This window comes from Peromyscus leucopus, unplaced genomic scaffold, assembly GCF_004664715.2.
Source record: "Peromyscus leucopus breed LL Stock unplaced genomic scaffold, UCI_PerLeu_2.1 scaffold_1290, whole genome shotgun sequence".
NCBI lineage: Eukaryota > Metazoa > Chordata > Mammalia > Rodentia > Cricetidae > Peromyscus > Peromyscus leucopus.
This window is the reverse complement of record NW_023504436.1, coordinates 46,466-63,424: the sequence shown is the minus strand read 5'-3', so window position 1 is coordinate 63,424 and position 16,959 is coordinate 46,466.

Below are 16,959 nucleotides of genomic sequence, written 5' to 3'. Positions count from 1 at the left end.
TGGTAAGAGACTCGAACACAAAAACATATATATGCAGCTAGCCTTTTTTCTAGAATTAGTTAGTACTCTATGTGACCATTCATATCTTAACAAGTTTAAAATGTATATATATATTAATCTTGTAAATTTTGATATAAAATTTATACTTTGAGAAAAGTTTAAAGAATCAGAATAGAATCAAAGAGTTGAGATTAGTAATAGAATAGTCCCTTAATTAATTTTGCTTTTGTCCTGTACCATAGCAGAAGATGGCTCTTATTCTGGCATGATACAGGGAGTTTGCATTTTCCTTTTAACAACATGCTTGAGTTTAAAGAAGGAGAGAGCCATTCTCCAACTCCAAAGTCAGCTTTAAATTTTAATTGAACTGGGACTGTTAGAAGACCAATAGTGTTAAATCTTTAGAGAAAAGCAGAAACAAACATTTAGGAAGACATAAAATTTTTTAGATAATATATACCCATACACCGTTTCATTCTGTTTCTTGGGATAGATGATTTGTCACTTTTCTTCAGTTGTCTCATTTGTCCAGTGTTCTTCAGATTCCTTAACCTTCATTTTCCTAAAAGACAAAAACAAAAACCTTTCCCCAAGACTAATTTTGGGGATGTTCCTTTTTCACAAGTTATTATCTGATTAAATGAAAAGGCATGTTTTATTGATACAAGTTAGTTTAAATTGGATGTTCATGCTGGTTGATGAATTATCACCTCCTCAATTAAGAGGTCTCTCTTGTTCAAATCGAACCTTTATCAATTTTGATGGTACACACAGCTTATCTTCTCCTGTGGAAACAAAAGCAAAACCACGTCCCCAATGTAATACATACCCTGGTTTCCATTCTGAGGTCAGCACATCGTTAAAGTATATAGGCTGATTTAATTCTGTAGTTTTTTCTATTATCCAATGTCTCTCTGCAGCTGTTGTTCCTTTCTCATTGGCATTCAGAAAATTCAAAGTTAGAAGAGCATTATGTAGTCTATTTCTGGGGGTTTTTGTTACCCATTTCTGTTTATTTAGTATATCCTTTAGAGTTCTGTTTGATCTTTCTATAACTGCTTGACCTGTAGGATTATGTGGTATGCCTGTAATATGCTTTATATTGTAATAAGCAAAAAACTGTTTCATTTTAACAGAGACATATGATGGAGCATTGTCAGTTTTGATTTGTGCAGGTATACCCATGATGGCCATAACTTCTAGCAAATGAGTGATTGCAGAATCAGCCTTTTCAGAACTCAAAGCAGTTGCCCATTGAAATCCTGAATAAGTATCGATAGTGTGGTGTACATATTTCAATTTTCCAAATTCTGCAAAGTGAAACACGTCCATCTGCCAGATTTCATTTCTCTGAGTACCCTTTGGGTTACATCCTGCTGGTAATGGCGTTTGATTGTAGACGGAACAAGTAGGACATTTCTTTACTATTTCTTTGGCTTGTTGCCAGGTTATGGAAAAATCCTTTTTTAAACCTTTACTATTGACGTGATGTTTTTTATGAAATTCTGAGGCTTCCAGCACATTTCCTATCAATAATTTATCAATCTCATCATTGCCTTGTGCAGAGGGCCTGGCAGACCAGTATGGGATCGAATGTGAGTTATATATAAAGGATGATCCCTTTTCCTGATTGTATCTTGTAATTGAATAAATAGTGAAGTTAATTCTGAAGCATCAGGGATAAATTCTGCAGTCTCCATATGTAACACCACTCTTTCAGCATACTGAGAGTCAGTTACTATGTTGAGAGGTTCTGAAAAATCCATTAATACCAACAGAATAGCATACAATTCTGATTTTTGAACTGAATTATACGGACTTTGAACCACTTTACTTAAATTTTCTGATTTGTAACCAGCCTTTCCTTCTTTGTTGGCATCTGTATAAAATGTACGAACTCCAGATATGGGTTTTGCCGTACACATTTGAGGCAAGATCCATTCAGCTCTCTTTATAAGATCAATTCTATTGCTTTTGGGATATTTGCTGTTAATTTCTCCCAAAAAATTACTGCAAGCTCTTTGCCAAGGTTCACTTTCTGTCCATAATTTTTCAATGTCCTCCTTAGTTAATGGTACGACAATTTCTGCTGGGTCTATGCCTGCTAATTGACGAAGTCTCAATTTTCCTTTGTAAATCAAGTCAGAGATTTTTTCCACATAAGTTTTTAATTTTTTATTTGGTTTATTTGGTAAAAATATCCATTCCAATATAATATCTTCCCTCTGCATTAATATTCCAGTAGGAGAACGCCTAGAAGGTAAGATAACTAAAATGCAATCCAGCTTTGGATCAATACGATTCACGTGTCCTTCATGCACTTTCTTTTCTACCAAGGCTAATTCTTTCTCAGCTTCAGGTGATAATTCTCTTGGACTATTTAAGTCCTTGTCACCTTCTAAGGTTTTGAACAAATTAGTCAGTTCATCATTTTTTACCCCAACAATAGTTCGTAGATGAGAAATGTCTCCAAATAATCTTTGAAAGTCATTAAGAGTCTGTAGTCTATCTCTCCGAATTTGCACCTTTTGGGGTCTAATTTTTTGTAGCTCTATTTTATATCCTAAATAATTAATAGAATCTCCTCTTTGTATCTTTTCAGGAGCAATTTGTAATCCCCAGCAAGGCAAAATTTTCTTTACTTCTTCAAACATTATTTCTAAAGTATCTGCATTTGAGTCAGCTAGTAAAATATCGTCCATATAATGATAAATTATAGATTTAGAAAATTTTTTACGTATCACTTCCAATGGCTGTTGCACAAAATATTGGCACAGAGTTGGGCTATTCAACATTCCCTGTGGGAGGACCCTCCATTGAAATCTTTTAACCGGTTGAGAATTATTATAAGTAGGCACTGTAAAAGCAAATCTTTCTTTGTCTTTTTCTTGTAAGGGTATTGAAAAGAAACAGTCTTTTAAATCAATAACTATGAGAGGCCATCCTTTTGGTAACAGAGTAGGCAAAGGAATCCCAGATTGTAGAGAGCCCATTGGCTGAATTACTTTGTTAATTGCTCTAAGGTCTGTTACCATTCTCCATTTACCAGATTTCTTTTTAATAACAAATACAGGAGAATTCCAAGGGCTGGTTGATTCTTCAATATGCTGAGCATTTAACTGTTCTTCTACCAACTCTTCTAAAGCCTGGAGTTTCTCTGTTGTTAAAGGCCATTGCTGGACCCATACAGGCTTGTCTGTTAACCATTTTAAAGGTAGAGCTGTTGGTGTCTTTGGAAGATCATCAGTTATTGTGCCCTGTTCTTGTATAATATGGATGGCTGGTGACCACTCATTAGAACAATATCTTCTAATATTTCTCTCAGAAACATGTGCTAGTTTATGATTTGTTTCTGAGATTGGAGGGATGTTAATCTGAGTATTCCATTGTTGCAACAAGTCTCGACCTCACAGGTTCATAGCTATGTTAGCCACATATGGTTTTAAATTTTCCTCTCTGTCCTTCTGGACCTATACATTCGAGCCATCTTGCACTCTGTTTCACCTGAGATAATGTCCCAATTCCTAACAGTTGAATGTTTACCTCCTGAAGAGGCCAAGTTAGATGCCAAAATTCTGGTGCAATTATGGTAACGTCGCACCTGTGTCTACCAGACCAGACAACAAAACACCATTTATTTTTAATGTTAATTTTGGTCTTTGTTCATTAATAGAAGTTTGCCAAAAAATTTTCTTTATGTTTTCTCCTGAATTTTCTATTCTCTCTGTTTCATCATCCTGACCAGCATGATTTATTCCAATAGGCATTTGGTTAATTAATTGCTCTGAGCAGGCATTTCCTCTACAGCTGCAGGAAAGGTTTGAACTGGATTTGCTATGGGGCCTGCATGAGGCCCCTCTGGGAGTTTCCGAAGACTGAGGCGAAGGATTACCCCATCTGTTCTTTTTTTTTTTTTTTTTGAAAGGTTTTCTGTGTTTTCGCTTTTTGAGTCATTGTACCAGCTGCTTGACTCAAGAATCGCCTGCTCCTCAGTGCTGATTAAAGCGTCCCACCACGCCCCTCGTCTGTTCTTTGTTGATCTACATTCATTGGTCCAGTGTTTTCCCTTACCACACCTTCTGGATACTCCAGAAGGAAGGGGCATTCTGTTGCCATTGTTCCTTGAAGAAACATTGTTTCTAGGAATAACCTGTCTACAGTCCCTTTTCAAATGTCCTTGCTTTCCACATCCAAAACATCTAACATTCTTCAAACCTTTTTAAATTGCTTCTCCTACCCACATATCATCATGGTCATGAGCATCAACATTAACGTGTCTCTAATCCAATCTTCCAAAGGTGCAGAACTTGCCTTTAATGGCCTGATTATTCTTTTGCATGCTGCATTTGCATTTTCAAAGGCCAAAGATTCAATTATTATCTTACTAGCTTCTGAATCTGGGACCATTCTCTTTACTGCTGAAGCCAATCTTTGTAAAAAAAAAAAAAATCTGTGAAAGATTCTTTTGGGCCTTGCATAACCTTTATAAATGAGTCAGTTTCGTTCCTGGTTTCTCAACTCTGTCCCATGCATTTAAGACTGCCGTTCGACATAAAATTTAGGGTTTGGACATCATGTAAACATTGTGTTTGTACTGAAGCATATTGGCCTTCTCCAATAAGCTGATCCTGGCAAACTTATATTCCTTTATCCCTCCATTGTTTTTCTATGTTTTTAGCCTCATCCTTGAACCAAGTTAGCCACTGAAGCTTTTGGGAGGGTTCAAGAACCACTTGTGCCAGCTCCCACCACTCCTGTGGTACAATCCTATTATATGCTGACCAAGAGTTTAACATTTGCTTTACATATGGGGAATGCATGCCATAAGATACTATTGCTTCCTTAAACCTTAGTAAATCCAACATTTCAATTGGAGCCCAAATATTTTGTGTAGTCATTTCATTAGGCAACTGCTGTACGATTACAGGATAAATTAAGGGTGACTGTGTGAAAACAGGCTTTCTTTCTGTAACCTTATGATCCAAACTTGAAACAACTTCACTGTAAATTTCTTCTGTCTGAATTTTTACAGGTTTAACAAGTTTATCTAAAGCTGTCATCCTGGCACTTAAATTGACTATCTTTTTAAATAGTAAAATGAGGATAAGCATAGTAATAAACTGCATGATTCCATCAATATTAATCTTCTCATATAGTTGTTCCATTTTCAGACTGCCTAAAATTTCAAACAAAACCCAATTTTTTTCCAATGTACACATACATAAAACCCATTTTTAAATGTGGAAAAAAATTCTCTTTTAAATAGTTTCCTTTAAAATATCTGATATGTTGTGACTTAATAAGTCTGCATAGAACAGTAGAAATCCAAGGGAATTTTTAAAAAGCTACCTCATGTCCGAGGTTTGAATCCAGAGAGAGAGAGACAGAGAGACAGAGAGAGAGTGAGAGAGAGAGAGAGAGAGAGAGAGAGAGAGAGAGAGAGAGAGAGAGAGAGAACGCAAGAAAGTGTAGCTGGCTAAAGCTTAAATTCAGCCACGTGTTCCCTCTTGAGCCAAGTCAAGGCTTGGCTCTGGCTTCCTTAAGATCCGACCACGTGCATTGGCTTTACAGGCAGGGGCCCTGTTCGGCAGGGCAGGCTGAAATGTTTGTAGCACCGGCTTTAAGCAAGTAGCTCACGGTTAGTCCAGCCTGAGGCCAAGTTGACCTGGGGCCCGGGCTAGGGAGCCAGCTGTCCTTGTGGGAAACTGAACCTGATGCCAAGCCAAGCAGTTTTTAATGGATTCTTGTCATGTTGTGCACCAAATGTAGATGTAACCAACCGTCTTATTAAATAAGAAACACAGAACCAATGTAAAAGAGAAAGCCAAGATGTCAGATCTCAGAGATAAAACCTTACCCTTCCTCCTGCGGTGGTCGTACCTCTCCGAAAGAGACCAAGTTCCTGTGTGTTTGTCTTGATATAGTCTTTCTGTTCTGACTTCTCATTGGTTGTAAACCCAAACACATGACTGCCTTGTCACTGCCTGTAAGTACAACCCTCCAGGTCTTAAAGGCGTATGTCTTCAATGCTGGCTGTATCCCTGAACACACAGAGACTTACCTAGCTCTGCCTACCAAGTGCTGGGATTATAAGTGTATGCCACCACCACCCTGCTTTCCTGTGGCTTGCTAATAGCTCTGACCCCAGGGCAAATTTATTTATTAACATACAATTAAAATCACATTTCCGTACAAAAAAAATACCACCATAGACTACTTGCATTATCAGGGAATATGGAAAAATCCATCAAAAAGTCTTGATGCACCATTTAAAAGAAGGTTCTTTATTTTTCATAATGTCTCACACTTTTCATTTTACATGGTTCTCATCATGAATAATTAACATTAAACAAGTTTATAGCTTCAGGATAGCACAGACTAGATTCAGTGGTTTAACTTGTATTGCAACCCACAAGAAGTAAATTCCAGGCTGCAGACATGGCTCAAAGAGTAGTCCAAAGAATAATGAAACATAGACTTAAACTTTCTCTCTGAGAGCTTTTAGGGAAGGAAATATACTCATGCATATTCTGATGTTTTCTCTCTTTATTCTTTCATGTGGAATCTAAATCTCTATGCTTTTCACAGTTATATGTAACCAAGAGAAACATTCAGGCAAATATAGGAGTTACATATAAAGGTTACATTCTATTTCTTAAGTAAAAGAAAGAAAAAAGAATGCCATCACAATAACTCACATGCAATAAATCTAAATTTCCTTATTGATGGGCAGTAACTTGCAGCTGCAAAGAAAGAACCAGTCATTTTGTTATTGACCTAGAGAGATAGTCTTATAAAAGATTTTAATGGAGTTATAAAACTAAACTACTGAAGAGTCAAATAAAAAAAAGGAAATCATGTACTACATCCTGCTTCTGAGTGTAGTAAGTATTTTAAACAGAAGTTTTTGTGATTAACAGTCCTAAAATACCACTCTCTCTTGGACAGGGAGGGTTACCAAAGAGACATGTGTCATAATTGATTTGGTTCTGACTCAGAATTATCTTAAATCTCATAATATGAGCTCACTCAGCACTCTCCAAGGCTCAGTGACACTAAAATTATTTTAAATCTTAAAATATATTTTTCTGTCCTGTGTGGAACTTTAAACCTTAAAAATGAAAAATGCAATTCTTTCTTGGGTCTATACTGTCCAATTATTCTATGTAGCCCTAGACAGTTGGAAAATCTTCCCTTGTGCTTTATCTGAATGAAAGCCATTTGGTTTCTAAACCTCAGTGAAACACTCCCTGTCACCCTTGCAATTTCAGGACCCCAAATGAAAAACTGGCCAGACTGTATTGGTTCATACCTTTAATCCAAGCACTTGGGCATTAAAGGTATCCAAATCTTTGTGAGGTTGAGGCCAGCTTGGTCTACAGACCAAGTTCCAGGACAGAATCTAAACCTTCCCAGAGAAACACTTTCTAAAACAGCAAAAAAAGTTAGTTGGTTGAATTTTTATTCTTCAGGTTACATACCAGCACCATAACACTGACGTCAGGAGTTTGTTCAGAGAAGTTAATCACTGTCTTAGGTTATCAGCCAGAGATAGCAAGAGAGACTGGCATAGCATTTAGGTTTCTTTGTACCTTTAAACTTTGTTCAATGAATCAGACAACTGGGGATTATGTCCTTTTGAACTTGGCTGCTTTTCCTGGAAATAGTTGATATTACAAGATATTAGCAAGGCACCTGGTTTAATATACACCTACTTTCAAAATATATTTCAGTTCATAGTACACAGCTATCTTGGCAGTTGAGTAAATTCAATTCTTTTCCTATGTCAACATTATTGATATCAAATAGACAATACAGGGAAAAGAGGAGCCATCTTCTAGACAATCAAAAGATAGAGATCCCCAAAAGGTCAAGATGCATTTTGAGAAAAACACACCACAATACAGGCAACGGGGGATTCCCCAGAGCAGCTAGGGAAAAATTGCAATGGTCTTTGTGAAATTACAGACAGAAGCAATTGATATTCCTGAGTCTGTAGCCTCATGGCTTTGTCTAAATGTGTAATCCCATCAGAGAATTTTCCTCCTTGTGGGCTGACACCTTGAGTATTAATTGCATCTGCTGTTCCTACGTCATGGATTTTGACAAACTACAACTTGCTCTAGGAAATTCAAGATATTTGTTGAGTGGATTGTATAATATAATACATAGAGTTGCTTCTCAGTTGTCATGTTATATGGAGCCAAGAGAGAGGTTTCTCATGATAATGTATATTCAAGTATAGTCTAAAAATAATGAATTATTTACTCTGCTTTAGGGAGAAATCAAAACTATAGGTAAAGAAAAATTCACCATGGAGAAAGAGGACACAATTGCACAGAAGTTCAAAGTTCAGACTGTTAATAGGAAACCTTATCTTAGCATTGACATTTGAAATTTATAAAATCAATATGACCACTAATTTGCCCAGGTTTGAGACAGAGACTATATTGTGGAATAAGGAGACAGTGATGAAATTTTGTGCAGACATGCATGATTCATAGAAGGAGAAATTAAAACTCTTCCATGTCCTGGGAAAGTCAGATTTACAAGGCAGCAAGTATTTATAGAGCATAAGTTGTCCCATTTATTTTGAGTGGGCCATGCCTGGCTTTGGCGTTTGCTGGCCCTTTCATCTTTAGCCAAGCATGGAATTTTCTGATGTATCATTCCAACATAACATCTTCATTTTATTGTATGTTTACTGCACACAATTTAAGTTATCACTCTTCATGTTTTTGAGCCCTACTTTGTCATCATTTTGTACACACTTATAAATAGAATCTTTACATCAGAACTTTAATGTTTTCCAGCAAAATTTTTGATTCAACAAAGTTGATCAGAAAGGTTGGATGTGATTTCAGTGCCCCCACCCCCTGCTTGTATATCTGATGTCCAGCATAAGTAAAGCTCAGCATTCTTCATTCAGGAGGTTTTTTTTCCCTGTATTCCTCCAGACCTTGTCAGTGCAAGAAACATATGCTGCACAGGAAATCATATTTAAGGGTTAGTCTCTACCATAGAGCTCAAAAGACTTAAAGGACACTATGGGCAATAGAATTTAGTGGTGAATGTCGTATATATCATGTGAAACAAGCATTGTTAAGAAAATATTGAAAAACAAATAATTGCCTATGATGTTCTGTAGTTGATTTTTACAGTGTGTCACAACTGATATTTTTCTGATGAACTTGAGATGCATTGGAGATTTAAAATGTGCTAAAAATCATTATATCATTAATACCCTCATAATAAATACCTAATAAAACTGAAGGAAACAATTTTATAAATTAAAACTTTTTTTTACATAAAGTGGATTGCTTGTGGCATAATTTCTTGTAAGAACTAGAAGATGTGGCAATTACCATTCTAATAATATTAGGGAAGTATAATGTTATCCACACTTGTGCTCAGTGAAAACGTGGATACTAAAGTGAAGGGAGCATTATTTCCAGGTCAAGAGGTACACATTAGAGGAAGTCTATGTTAAAACACAGTCAAGGAGCATAAATAGCCACAAGGCAACTAAAACCAGAGAGTATGATAATGTGCATAGAGATACAATGCTGAATAAGATATAACCAAAGAGAGACCTAGAAATATAGGATAGCTTCAGGAGGCCTTGGGTCAATATCCAATGGTGCAGAACTTCATCAAAAGGACTTTTTATAAGGCCAAGTGGCAAGGCAAAAGACCTCCCCTTGCTAGATACAGCCAGGTGCAGACCCTCCAAACACCTGGTACCTATGCCCACAATCAAATCATCCTTTTATGCAACCCTGTTGGATAAAGCAAGCTCAGATTTTCTGACCTTGAATAATTTGGGCCTCCAAATTTTTGCAATCAAAGCTGAAGGATATTCTATAGGAAATGTCCATCTTATATCTTAGTCCATGTATTTCTTCATTATATAGCAGTATTTAAGTAAGTCTAACCTTATTCCAACAGTGAGAAATAATGTTGCAATTTTGACTTTTATTTATTGGTTTCAAGTTTTGATGAAGTCCAATCTTAAACCCTGAACTTCTAATGTCTTTTTCTAATTTTTCTAAGTCAGAAAGTTTGCTTCCATAAAAATTCATTTTCCTGTGTCTTAGGTTTTTATTGCTGTGAAGAGACACCATGACCATGACAATTGTGACAAAGAAAACATTTCATTGAGAGGGTGTCTTACATTTTCAGAGACTCAGTCCATTAACATCATGATGGGAACAAGGCAGGATGTAGGCAGAAGTGATGCTGGCTATATCTTGACCAGAAGGCATCAGGAAGCCAACTGATTGTGACACTGAGTGAAGCTTGAGAAAAGAAACCTCAAAGCTCACCCCTACAATGACACACTTCCTCCAATAAGACTACACCTACCACAACAAGGCCACACCTCCTAAGAGTACCACAACCTGTGAGGGCCATTTTAAATCAAGCCACCATACCCTGTCAATTAGTATTTAAAGAAAGATATGAGATGTGAATGTATCCTTTTCCTCTCCAACATTTTGTGACTGCATTTAGTGAACCTAATGTTTCCACGTGTGTACATGCATATATGTTTTAATGTCCTTGATATGCTTTATGAGTGCTTCTTGCTTTCATTTCATATATGTATTTACTTTGAAATAGAGCTCATTTTGTTTTTAAAAAAAGGTAACAAATTTTACATAAAAGAAATACTGTACCAAGTGCATGCATAATAGGCAACATAGTAAATTGGAGACAATTTAAATCTTTATAACTTCACTTCTGATATCAGTCAACCAGGTACTTCCAATAAGTGATAATTACATGAAACTTCTGTTCACCTGTGAAATTTCTTGCTGTAACCAGTTCAGTATAACTTGTGCTCATGCCTCTGACTACTGATTTGGAAACAGTGTTTAGTGTACTCACTTGCTCATAATTTTTCACTTTGGATATATTGTTCTACATTCGTTCAATTGAAACAATTGAAATTTGTGTGCATTCTTCATATTTATGAGTACTTATTGCTGAATATTACATCACTATTTCATTAAAAATTATCTAAATCTTTAGAAACAACACTATTTGATTCCTCTCATTTCTTGTGTACTTCCTCTCACTTCTTTTGCAGATATGTGTAGGACCATAAGTGCTGGGTACCTTCTATCTTGTCATCTGTCTCTAATCAGTATAATAATAATAATAATAATAATAATAATAATAATAATAATAATAGAAAGGACATGACTGCTCCAAGATATGGTGGAGGAAGAAGTTTTTTTTATAGATATGTAGGAGAGCATAGGCAGAGTCAAAGACATCTGGAGAATCCAAAGAAGATATAACCAGATTGAGCCATATGAAGAGAGGCAGAAGAGGAGAAGGGACAGAGAGAAACTATCACTGTCTCATAAAAATTACCTAAATCTTTGGAAACAACACTATTTGATTCCTCTCATTTCTTGTGTACAAGCTTAGACTGAAAGCCAGAGCCTGAGACTCATAAACTCTCCAAATGTCTGTGGATAATAACCCACTTGCATTACATAGGTCCAAACTTTTAAAAGTCCTAGAGCCTCCATATATCTCCAGAACCCAAGTTCCACAAACAATTTAATTAAAGCTGGGATAACCACCACTGAGAAAAGAACCTGAATTTCAGATCTACATCCAACATCTACAGTAGTATTGAGATGATCTAGTCCCCACTAGTGTGTGTCATACCTTCAGATAAGCTTCTGTAACACACATTATCCCAGTCTTAGATCAACACCACACCATTCATAGGTTTTTTCCTCAGCAAAAGACATCCAGAGGCAATATCATTTCAGGGCCTCATTACACGACTATGGGCATTCCTCACATCACTGGTCAGTGAATTATGAATCCTTGCTGCAAGCATCCATGGATCCCTCATGTTTGCAACTCTTTTTGCTCCCTTAACACAAAATCATTTCTAAAATTCTGACGTGTCCTGCCTGCATCTTCAAATGTGCACCAGTTCAAAGTTACACTAATCTTGTTGTGATAATCCTTGAGAATATGTCAATATTTTACCAATCTCTGGCAAGGTTCTACCTATATGATCTAAATTTTCAATCAAATATATTTAAAAGGAATTGTCATTTTCTCATTTTGTGTCTTCTATACATGCTGTTTTACTCTGTCATGACCCTTAATATTTTCGTTGTGCAGAGCGTAGGTTTTCTGTTTAATGATGTTAATCTCTTTACCAATGACAGGAGCTTTGTCACAAACTGAGACTGCATCTTTAATTCACCAGGTTTGACCTAAGATGAAGAAATTCCATATATATTTTTATGAATTTTGTGAATTGTGTTCAGTGGGGTTTGATAATTTTTATCCTCTCAATCTATGGACTCTCGATCTAACCCTATCTTCATCAGCCTAATTTTCTGCCCCATTTTTCAAACATCAAGTAAATAAGTCTTGTCCATGTATGTCTGGGTTGCTTGGTAATCCCATGGAAAATAGCTGAAGTACCAGGGATATCAAACCTAAGAAAATTCACACTACTTCTCCCTGAGCAAGTATCAAACACCAGTAGTTCCTGACCTAGTAGAAGGACTTCATTGCTACCTCCTTCTCAATATGGGATTTGTTCACCCCTGTATTTGCACTAGGCTTCTGCATGCTGTCACATTTAATGTAAATTCATACCCACACCTGAGATGAGAGAGCTGTAGTTGGGATGGGCAGGGAGGCAAATAGAGAAGTGGGAGGAAGAAGGCTAAATGATTTTTAGGATCTCTGCCAACTTCAAAAGAAATCATACTATTAACTATCTGTATAAATATGCATAATGCATATGAGTCAATATCTAAATATATAAAAGTAGTTCATATGGAAATTTTCTATTTGATGGAAGACTCCTCTGAAGTGTAACAGACCACCTAACAAAAGCTGTAGTACCTGCCATAAGAAACACATAGCTGAGCTGTTGTTCAGTGTTGTCCACAGACTTCAAAAATACCAAAATTAAGCCCCTGCTACTTGACAGAGCATGAACTTTGGAATTAGTTCTAAAGACTCATGAGTTAAAACTATCTTGAAAATCTATTCCCTGAAGTGTTGCACTGTTTTTGAAGTATAAGAGAAATTGTTATCTAAAGTTCAAAGGGAGAAATGGTAAGTAATTTTTGTAGTAGAAGAAATAGTCTTCCCATGGAACATCAACATCTTTAAAGAAAGGAGTGGAAACAGGACAAATTTAAAATGGAAGAAGGTAGGTATAATGGGACAGAATAGTGTTCCAACAATGGGCATAGGGATATAAGATGTGGAGAGGAATTAGTAAAATCTAAGCTCCTGTAGAAATAATCTAGGCAAACGTATTACTTTATAAGCTAATAAAATTAATGATAATTTAGATACAGTCAAGCTGAAGATCTTTGTTCTCCATCACAATTTCTAAGTTCTTTCTCATCTCAATGTCCATTTTGTTCAAATTTCGACATTTCTTTCTACCTGTAATGAAAATGTAAGTTGTTTTGATTTCTATAATACAGACATATGAACTGTAATATAAACATATATGTTGTCAGATCAAAGGAAGGGATATTAAGTCCTAGTGCTAATATGGAACCCCAATTATCAGATAATAGATTAAGAAATGAGAATAAAAATTATATTAGTAATACAGAAGAATAGTATGGCTTATTTAAATTACCCAGGAGAATATTTGCTGAAAATAATTTGCACCAGCCCAATACCAAGCAAAACATGAGTGTTGTAAAACATGAGAAATCTATTCTCCCACAGCTCAGGAATATAGAAATTCAAACTGGCATGTTTATACTCTGAAACTCTGAATAAAAGTGATTATGTTTTTCTGTGAGTCAGCTCATGAAATATCAGCAGCCCTCAACTCCATGTTCCCTATCTGACCTATTGGTCTTTCCAACCACATCAAGTCAAACAATAATGGCCTTATACACACTGATCACCTCATAAAATAAAACAATTTTCAATCAGGAGTCTTAGGTATTAGTGCTTAGAGGCTTAACCGAGCCTTCTGGAGACACAAGTCTAGAGTCATTTATAACTTTTTTTTAATATAAAAAACTTCAGGCCTCTGTGACAGTCATAAATGACATTGTTGTATTCAGAACTTGTTCCTTAATACATAGCAGATGTATAGTGGAGGTGTGAGGCAGTGCTCGGGTTTGAAGCTAGAAGATACATTCAACTTTGCCACTTAGGGTCTGTTAACTGGTAGAATGGAACCCATGTGAAGATATGGGTGAGATGTTAGGTAAATGTGTGCATGATAATGTTTTCAGACTTAATATTCCCTATTATTGAACTTTCTGCTCTTCAGGTAAACTTCATTTAAAGTATTCTGAATGAACTTTTTATACATGTTGAGTCGAGTATATAAACTCTCATTTAATTAATTAAAACTAAAAAATTAATTAATTAATAATGGAAAGTGGAGGAGGTGATTTCAGTACTCCACATTCAAAGAAAAGCAAAAATACTTGCTGAATCTCTTTCTCTGGATGTAGGGGGTATTAGGATTTTATATTAACTGAATGATTCATTGAAAAGAACACACAATAGTACAGTAAGTCAGAGTTCAAAAAGTAAACAGAAAAACTAATCTCATCATAGATTGAACCATTGATTTGGAATTCATGAATTCAGCCTGTCAGTTTCCCAGGATTGAGACAAAAAAACATTTTAGAGTATAGGGAGACATACAAGAAATATTGGTATGTATTCAAGCAAAATTTGTAAAAATAAATTAAAAAATGTTTTCAGGTTCCTCTAGGATATTGGCAAGTTAGATTGGTAATTTTAAAAGTTTTAAAGAGCAGGATTCACTACTGCTTTTCACTGGGCCATTCTGTTTGGCACATTTTTTAAGATGTTTCTCATCTCATCTCCCTTGACATCCTCCTTGCAAGGTCTTTGCATCATCCTGAGTTACTGTCTCATGTAACTTTTGTGGTAGAGAGCTCTGGGCAAGTCTATTCAAGAAGAGTCATCCCTGGAGTCTTGCTGTCTGTCCTCTTAGATGAAATCATAGGGCCTGTGGTTAAAGAAGATCCCAAATGTCTTTTGAAGCTTGTTTTTATCTTGAATGCCAGGTCTCAGATGGAAAATCTCAGAAAAGAAATGTTTTCAAATTCTCCATGGAGTGTAGATGGAACATGTCAAAAAAGTGTATGTGATTAGAGTGATGACTTCAGACACCAAAAATATTACAAACTTTTGTTTTCCAAAAAATATGAGCTCTATTTGTAGCTGCTGAACACATTGAGATCCCTGACCTTCATGCTTACAGTGTGGAAGGCACTTCTATTTTACAATGGTCTCTTTGATTTTTCTTTTCTGGCTCCTGCAGTCTCTTGTTCCTTTGTCTTCCTTTGATGCTTCTCAATGCCATTCAAAAGTACAACGTCATTTATATCAAGATGGAGATGTGCTGATTGCTGCACTTGTTCCACTTTTTTATATTTTTGACAGTACAAAAAATGATTTTAGACCTGAACCACAGAGTATGGTCCAGTAAGTACTTTTAAAATGTATGCCTTTTCATTATTCAGATTTTATCATCCTCAAGTAAGTTTGAATTCACAAGAATTTATTTTTTCCCATTCTGGCATTCCTCACTTGTACTCATAAAACTCTTTTTCAGGTGTGTCTTTATGTTCCTTTTTTCTTCTCTCAAAGAAAAAGAGTTTGTTGTAATTTATGTTATTTTACCCATTTGATACCCTGAATCTCTCTATGTTCCTCTGCTGTGCCTTTATCAGTCCAATGGTAGAACATTCTCATGGCTTTCTATGCAGATGGAATATCCTACAACTTGACTCACTGTTTTGGGCCATTTTCAGGGTAGTTGTTGTCCTTTGAGAAGAAATGATGGCATTCTTTGCAGTGACTAGAGAGTTTTTGTGTGATGGTAGAGTGACAGGGACTGCCTGTGGTAGCTACTGCTGATTAGCAAGTCAGAATAGGAGAATTTGGTGTTCGGGCTATTTCTTTTCAAATGCTTTCAAAATGACTTACAATTTTTATCTATAATTTTGTTAGTATTATTTTAGATTCTGTCAATTGTGGAAGATTTGCTCCATTTCATTCCTATGTTTGTAATTATTTACAACTAGCACAGATATATTCTTGAAGTCACATAGATGCTGATGGTGACCTCAGTGGGTAATATCTAAGTTAGTTGTGTAAAGACCAGAGGACAGTGGCAGACAAGTTAATAGAAGTTCTTGGACTCTGCTGAAAGGAAATGCCTACACATAATGCTTTGTGAAGGAAGTACAATCAATTTTATTCCATGCATACATTTCTGTGGCTGTAAAATTTATGAGATCTGAAATGGAGGAAGATGGCTTATACTATTTTTTTTTTTGGTTTTTCAAGACAGGGTTTCTCTGTGTAGCTTTGTGCCTTTTCCTGGAGCTCACTTGGTAGCCCAGGCTGGCCTCGAACTCACAGAGATCCGCCTGGCTCTGCTCCGAGTGCTGGGATTAAAGGCGTGCGCCACAACGCCTGGCGAACTTATACTATTTTTTAACACAATGCTGTAAAATAGAAATGTAGAAGCAAAGTTCAGGTAGAGCATCAGAATCAGAATATAGACAATTAGGAGTGACGATGAATTTAGGTCCTTGTGATATGATTGTGTTTTTATTGAAAGTTAGATGAAGTGCTAAGACTACAGCACAGCGAATGTAGCATAGGAGATATAATCAGAGGGGGAAAGTTGGTAGATATTAGTATATTTTGACAAGTCATTCTGAAACAGATAAAGCAAATATGGTGACTGATATCCATTTCGGTCACCATAGGAGTGTGTCTATGTGACTACATGAAGAAAGTATTATTATTTTGTTTTATCCTCTTGTTTAATTTTCCTCATATTTTGATAGGATATACATGTGCATGTTCTTCCTGATAATCATGAGAAAAAGAACATAGAATGTGTAGCCAGGGATATAACTTATTAAAGTAATTTTTGTG